The following is a 7,658-nucleotide window of genomic DNA, read 5'->3' as shown; positions in this document are numbered from 1 at the left end:
TTCCGACGAAGACATGCAAATTTTCAGAGGATGATGGTGATGATAGTAAATAGATTCACGGATTTCATAGATCAAATACTTATCTTATTTAATACTAAAAAAAAAAAATACTTATCTTATTTCAGTAGTGGAAATTAAGTAGTAAACGTTTTTCTAATATTTTGTTTTTTTTTTAATTAAGGGAGGTCAGCCATTTATTGAAAGAAGAAAAGTCTACACATTACAAAGCTCAGCTGCAATCGCAACTTGTAAAAATTCTGAAACTGAAAAATAAAAAACATTATGCCTAAGGGAGTGGGCATGGTTAGCCAACAAATGTGCTACCCCATTGCCTTGCCAACCTACATGTAGCACCTGCACAACATTCTGGGCTTCCAAAAGAGACGCTACATCATCATATATTCTGCCCAGTAGAGACAAATTAGCAGAATCATGCAATGAGAGTTGACGATGAACCTCCATAGCGTCAGTTTCCAGTATAACTGGACCAAAGTCGTGCTCCCCCGCAAACTCTAGCGCAGCTTTTCATGCCAAGATTTTAGCATGTTCTGGAGAAACCAAACCACTCAAGGGCCAAGCACCTCCACCTAACATCATCCCAGACTTGTTTCTAGTAGCATGATTGAAGGCACCATCCACATTGATCTTGACCAACCCCACTGGAGGAGCCCTCCACACTGCTCTGCGTGTAGTTTTGGGTTGGGAGAGCTTCAGGTTATGAAACCTAAACTCCTGCAGCCTAGAAACAATCCCCAAACTAACATCCCGGGCCTCACACTTCTTTTGGTTCCAACTCGATCATTTCTTTCCTTCCAAACTCCCCATAGAGAGAGCAAAAGTTCTCCAAATTGAGTTAACGACAATTCTTTAGCACACGGATTCAACCAGCTAATGACATCCCCAAGCATATTACTAGGGCTATAACATACTTGATGAAGCAAGGCATTCTTTTGCAACACCAACCTTGTATAGGGATAGTCCCTGCATAAATGAAGAGTTGTTTCATTATGAACTTCACATAACACATACACATGCGAGTCCAATACCACTCACTTCGATGCCAAGCTACCTAGTGAAGGAAGTATATCCAGGCACGCCCTCCAAACATGGATTTTAGCTTTGTTGGGAATGACCATTTTCCACAGTTTTTTCCAAAAACTCAAGCCAACTGGGAGCTGCAATGGATGATAGCTGGAAGAATTCAAGAAAGCAAACTTGTAGGCCTTCTTCACTGAGAAGTTTCCATCTTTCGATAGTTTCCAACAAAGCCGGTCGTTCACTGCTCTCCTACTCAAGGGAATTGCAGCAATCACAGCTGCTTCTTCTTCTGTGAATACCTCATGTAACAAGGGTAGGTTCCACCTACTAGTTTCACTTATCAATTCATTCACCTTTTGAAGCTCATCTTCAGCCAACCCCGAGGAGATAGGTAGCCCAAAAGGTAATGCCACCACCCAATTATAAGAAAAAATACCAATGTTCTCTCCGGTACCTACCTGCCAATAACAACTTCCTTTAAGCATTTCCCGAGTTGAAAAAATGCTTCTCCATGAATATGAGGGAGATGCATGAGGTATGGCCTCCCAAAAAGAAGTATCTGGAAAATATCTCGCTTTGTAAATCCTAGCAACAACAGAAGAAGGATGATTCAAGATCCTCCAAGCTTGTTTGGCTAGCATGGCAGAGTTAAAATTGGATAGAGTGCGAAAGCCTAACCCTCCATCTTCTTTCGGATTGCAAAGAGCATTCCAATTCTTCTAGTGTATTTTCCTTTTATCTAATGTGCTCACCCACCAAAACATTGCACACTACTGTTCCAGGTCCTCACAAAAACTTTTAGTAAGTTGAAAGACACTCATCGCATAATTAGGTAACGCTTGAGCCACCACCCTGATCAGAATATCTTTTCCTGCACCACTCAATAATTTGCCTTGCCATGAAGTTAATTTTTTTGACAATCTCTCCTTGATATACTAAAAGGTAGCTGTTTTCTTTCGACCTACGTAAGTGGGAAGACCTAAACATTTTGCATGTGAATCCACAACCTCCACTCCAAAAAATCTAGAGATGTCATCTTGTACCTCAACCGATACATTTCTGCTAAACACCACCGAACTCTTAGCAAAATTAACAACCTAACCGGAAGCTCTCCTATAAATATCATGTATAACACAACAAGACTACAAAGAAGCTTGTGCATAGAGCATAATATCATCTGCAAACAATAAATGATTTACCGAAGGTGCATTAGCACAGACCGCAATACCTGGTAGAGCGCCTGCTACCAACCTTTGCTGTAGTAAAGCTGAAAAACCTTCAGCTTCAGAAGAAAAAGATAGGGTGACAATGGATCACCTTGTCGTAATCCTCTAATAGGAGTCACATGCCCCCGTGGTCTCCCTCTGATCAAGAAAGAATACCGCACCATGCTCACACATGGCATAACCATAGAAATCCAGCTTCTTGCAAAACCAAAACGGACCATCACCTTCTCTAGGAAAATCCATTCCATCCTGTCATAAGCCTTGCTCAAATCCAGTTTCAAGGCTATATAACCATCATCCCCATCTCGCTTATTATGCTCGAAATGTGCAATCTCATTTACCACTAATATATTATCAATAATTAGCCTACCTAGGACAAAAGCACTTTGGAAAGGGGAAATCACCACTGGTAAAATTAGCTTCAACTTGTTAGCAATACTTCGAACATATCTTGTATATCACATTACAAAGCGAAATTGGTCTCAAATCTAACATAGGTTTTGGATTGCTCACTTTCGGAATAAGGTAAATATGAGTGAAATTAACTTGCTTCAACAATTGGCCTGTTTGAAGAAAGCTATGAACTGCTGCAAAAAATTCATCTCCAGTGTGCTCTTAATAGTGTTGGAAAAAAAGAGGAGGCATCCCATCAGGACCTAAGGATTTAGTAGGATACATCTGAAAAAGAGCAAAATGTACCTCCTCCTTGGTATACGTCGCACAAAGCTGAGCATTCATCTCTTGAGTAACACAAGGAGCAATAGCCTCCAGAGTTAAATTCATAGCATCAACATCAATTTCAGAGGCTTTAAACATTTTACTGATTTTAGAAAAATAAGTAGTGATCACATTTTGGACTAAATTCAGTTTAGTCCCTTGAACTTTAGGGCTAAAAAATTAGTTTGGTCCATCTTTTTTTTTTTAATCATGTTGGTCCCTGCACTTCTAATTTCCATCATCCGGGTCCAAAATTTGAATTTGGCTCGAAAGATGACGTCATGTGCTGAGTTGGAGCCGACATAGGAGCCCACTTTTCAGATTTTAAACACCCCAAGAAGGGGAAAATATTCATTTCTAATTTAATCTAATTTCTAATTTATTTATTTATTTTTTCTCTACATTTTCTCTCTCTTGCTTGTTAGCCAAATAGTCACCCTCAAGTATAAAGGGTATAAGTAATAGTATAGGGATTTAAGAAATGTTGTCTAACCCACGAGGATTGGATTTCTTTCACTAGTTAGGGTGTGAACCTAAGGAGAGTTAGAATATGCAAATGTACAATCACAAACCTAAATTCACAAGGAAATCTAGGCTCATGGTGAGTATGTGCAAGATGGAGTAGTGATTTGATTTTGGTTTTTGAAGATAGTTTTGAATTGAAAACAACTAGATGCTCAAATGTAAACTAAATTACTCTAAACTAAACTAGTGATCAAATGGATGAAAGTTAGGATTTAGATTGTCTACCACTAACCTCCCTTGCAAGTATTGATGCATTTCAATATGAATGATGCTAAATTAATTAACCAATTTCTCTCTTTATATCTCTCTCGGGTATGACAAGAGACATGCTCCTTTTGTGATACCAAGCAATCCTTCTCGGGTGTAGTACTTAACTACTTAAGTCATGCATTTAAATCTGGCTAGGTATCTAGTGCATTACCCTAAGTGCATAAAGTTTGGAGATGAAGAAATCATGCAAACCAACCAAGCTTATCTCTAAGTGATTGTAATTCACAACCCCTACATATACACCTAGTGTGCTTTCATGTTTTAACATTCAAATGTTACCAATCTCTAAACATTATATCATGACATAGCAAACACACATACTTAAAGTGGTAAAATCTAAGCATATGCATTAAACTCTTGAACTAGCATGTAGGCATGTTAAAGAAAATTACATAACATCATATTATAGCATCAATCCATACAAGATTGGCTATGGCTTTCAATCCTAGTCCAAACAAAGTAACTACTTACTCATATTCATACAAATTAACACCAAATCTAAAATACATCAATTTCATGGCGTTTTAAAACGCTTTCTCTAGTAGCCATAATAACTGATTGCCATCTTTTCCTATATATACAAATTCATGGCATTTCAGAAACTCTGTTAAAAAAAATTTCAGTGGCGTTTCGAACAACTTGGTGATAAAAGCCAAGCCCCTGTAGAATGTAGACAATTAATTAATTATATCAATGGTATGATCAACATGAGATATACCATGACAAGTCTGCCTTGAGTAGTTAGAGCCGCGGAACAACTCTCCAATTCAACAGCCAAATCAAGCCTCCGACAATTCTTTATCTTTTAATCTTTAAGAGCAAGTCCACCCGTAGTCAAGAAAAGGCAAAGTCGAGAAGTCAACAATTCGACCAGTCAAGCTACTATTCACTGCCACTGGACATGGGTTTGCACCCGTTGTTTTTCTTACCCGGTCAACACTGTTCACCTTTTCCTCTCCTACAGCATATATTAATTTCATGACCGTCGGATCTCAACATTAATTGAAACCAACGGCCCAGATTAAAGGACCGTTGGTTTCAAATTTTCCTCTCCTACAACAGCTGCATGCCACGTGTCCCACTCAGCACCACTCAGACATGGTTTGCCAGCTGCCTCTCCCTCATTCGTCCGTGTGCTCCACAAGCCCTCCTTCACGCATCTGCCGCTATTTCTTCTTTCTTGACGTCAGCCACGTTCTTCTCTGCTCTGATGTGGCAACTGGGCAAGGCGGGTCATGGTTTTAGTCACAGGCTTGACTAATTCTTTGGCCTCGGTCATGCAAAGCCATCTTTTGGCTGGTCATAATTGGGCCGGTGCAAGTTGAAAAAGACTGAAGCTGGGCAACAAAGGAATAAAGCTGAGCTGGTGCCCGGTCAAATAGAGACCGGTGGACTTGCTCTAAAAGAGTAAATGTATACTTTCTGAGCACTGCCGGATTCTTTTGTTTGTCGGAGAAGAAACAAATGCGTCGAACCCTATTACAACATTAATTAATCCCAACTCGTAGGATTTTTATTTGCAGGAATCTTTCCTGATATATGACTGACAGATCGAGGTCTCGAGGAGAGCTACTTGGGCTGGAATCTTCCAAAGCTATTGCTTAGCTACCTCGAATAGAGTTGACTAGTAGTGGATGCGAAATTCGAAATACATATAATACATACAAATACTAATTCATGCAGCCATGCACCAACCCTTATAGATGACATATATAAGTACGGGATTAATTAAAAGAGCAAGTGAATGCCTGATGTGGCCCTAGCTATCAGTGAGGGACGCTTCACGAATAGGGATGGCAATGGGGTGGGTTGGGGATGGGGATCACAATACCATCCCCATCCCCATGGTCATTCTCTATCCCCATCCCCGCTCCAATCCCTAATAAAAATATATTGGGGATTCCCCGACCCCATCCCCACTGGGGACTAAGCCTCCAAACCCGCCCCAAATCCTCAATAAGAATTTAATAACTAAAATAATTTTATCTCATATTGCCTTTTTTAAAATCAAAATCTACAACAAATAAATTTAAAAAATGATTAATTTCATAAATCATAATTCAGTGAGTGCAAAAGTCAAAACACCATTAAAGTAAAAGTGTAGCCATTAAAGTAAAATAGTAAATATATATATTTGTGATTTATATTACAAAAAATAAATTTAAACTTTAAAATATATATAAGTTAAATATATGTATGTTTAAGGAAAACTGAAATTGGGAGAGAATTGAGTCGTGCTTTCATTGATAATAGGGGCCTCTTTATATAGAGGATTACAAGCATAGAGATAGAGTTGTACATTGATACATTATCGTACATTGATTGAATATCTCCTAAGATTCTCTGAGAATATCTCTAATATAAACCCTATTTCAACTAGAGCAAGTAATCTCGAGTTTGGACCAGACACATATTTTGGATTTACTTGAACACTCCCCCTTGTGTCGCCCAAACGTGGTGCTCATCTCGTTGCCTCATTAAAAACCTTGCCGAGTAACAAAAACCCTGTGGGACAAAAATAACCTTGGTCGAAGGGGAAAAAAAGCACAACACACCCTTCACGTTTCGAGACCATACATGTAGACACCTCCTCTGATGTCTGCATCTCCCCCTGAGGACAATGGTCATGGGAGTTCGGATAACTTCCGCAAACGATGCTACCAACATGTTTCCCGAAAGTGGAATTTAGGCAATGACTTAGTGAGCAAGCCTGCCGCACTGTCCTCAAATTGAACCTAGTTCACTTTAATCTTGAGGAGAGTCTGTTGTTGCTGATTATACTTGGTGTGGTCGCTTTTGATGTAGCCTTGCTTCAAAACAAGAAGCATTATCCTATATGCTCGTAGGCTCATCTGTGGTAGACTTCAAACCACAATTATTCGAACATGCGTAACTATGGATCCAATCCATATGCATTCACGAATCACTTCATGAAGAGCAATAATCTCTGCATTGTTCTAAGATATAGCGACTAGGGTCTGTTCTGTAGACCTCCAAGATATCACGGTCTTTACCCATGGTGAACACTTAACTAGTTTGGGAATGACCTTTGTGTGGGTCAGAGAGATACCCAATATCAGCAAAACCTTCCAAAAACACATGTCGTTTCGGGATAGGGATAGAGGACGCAGGCCAGTGTTGGCGGCGTTCCTGGTGTGTGATGGGTCCGAATCCATCATCTCTCTGTAGGGATAGAACAAGTCCATATCAATCGTACATCTCAAGTACCGAAAAATATCCTTTACACCAATCCAATGGTATCGCGTTGGCGCAGAGCTATACCTTAGCTAACAAGTTCATGGCAAATGAGATGTCTGGTCTTGTGCATTGAGCTAAGTACAATAATGCGCCTACTGTACTTAACTAGGGCATTTCTGCCCCTAGCGCATCTTCGTCATCATCCTTCGAACGAAGAGGATCATTTTCAGGATCAAGACTACGGACGATCATGGGGGTGCTTGAAGGCTTGACCTTGTCAAAATGCCTAAGCATCTATCAACACGATGCTCAAGTTCCAAACCGAGACATAATCATGTTCTCCCAAAATCCTTCATCTCAAAATCGGATTTCAAGTGTTCAACGGTTTCCCTTAACTCTTTAAGGGCTTCAAGTTATGTGGCGGAGGCAGAAAATGGTTCAAGGTTTTGTATTCGGATTTAAGGTTTTAGCTTCTTGAATCAGGGTTTGACTATTTGTTTCAGGGTTAGGGCTTCGTGCTGATAACGTGTTTAAGGAAAACTGAAATTGGGAGAGAATTGAGTCGTGCTTTCATTGATAATAGGGGTCTCTTTATATAGAGGATTACAAGCATAGAGATAGAGTTGTACATAGAAACATAATCGTACATTGATTGGATATCTCCTAAGATTCTCCGAGAATATC

This window comes from Rosa rugosa, chromosome 2 (assembly GCF_958449725.1).
Source record: "Rosa rugosa chromosome 2, drRosRugo1.1, whole genome shotgun sequence".
Classification (NCBI taxonomy): domain Eukaryota; kingdom Viridiplantae; phylum Streptophyta; class Magnoliopsida; order Rosales; family Rosaceae; genus Rosa; species Rosa rugosa.
The sequence above is the reverse complement of the archived record's forward strand: the minus strand, read 5'-3'. Positions refer to the sequence as shown.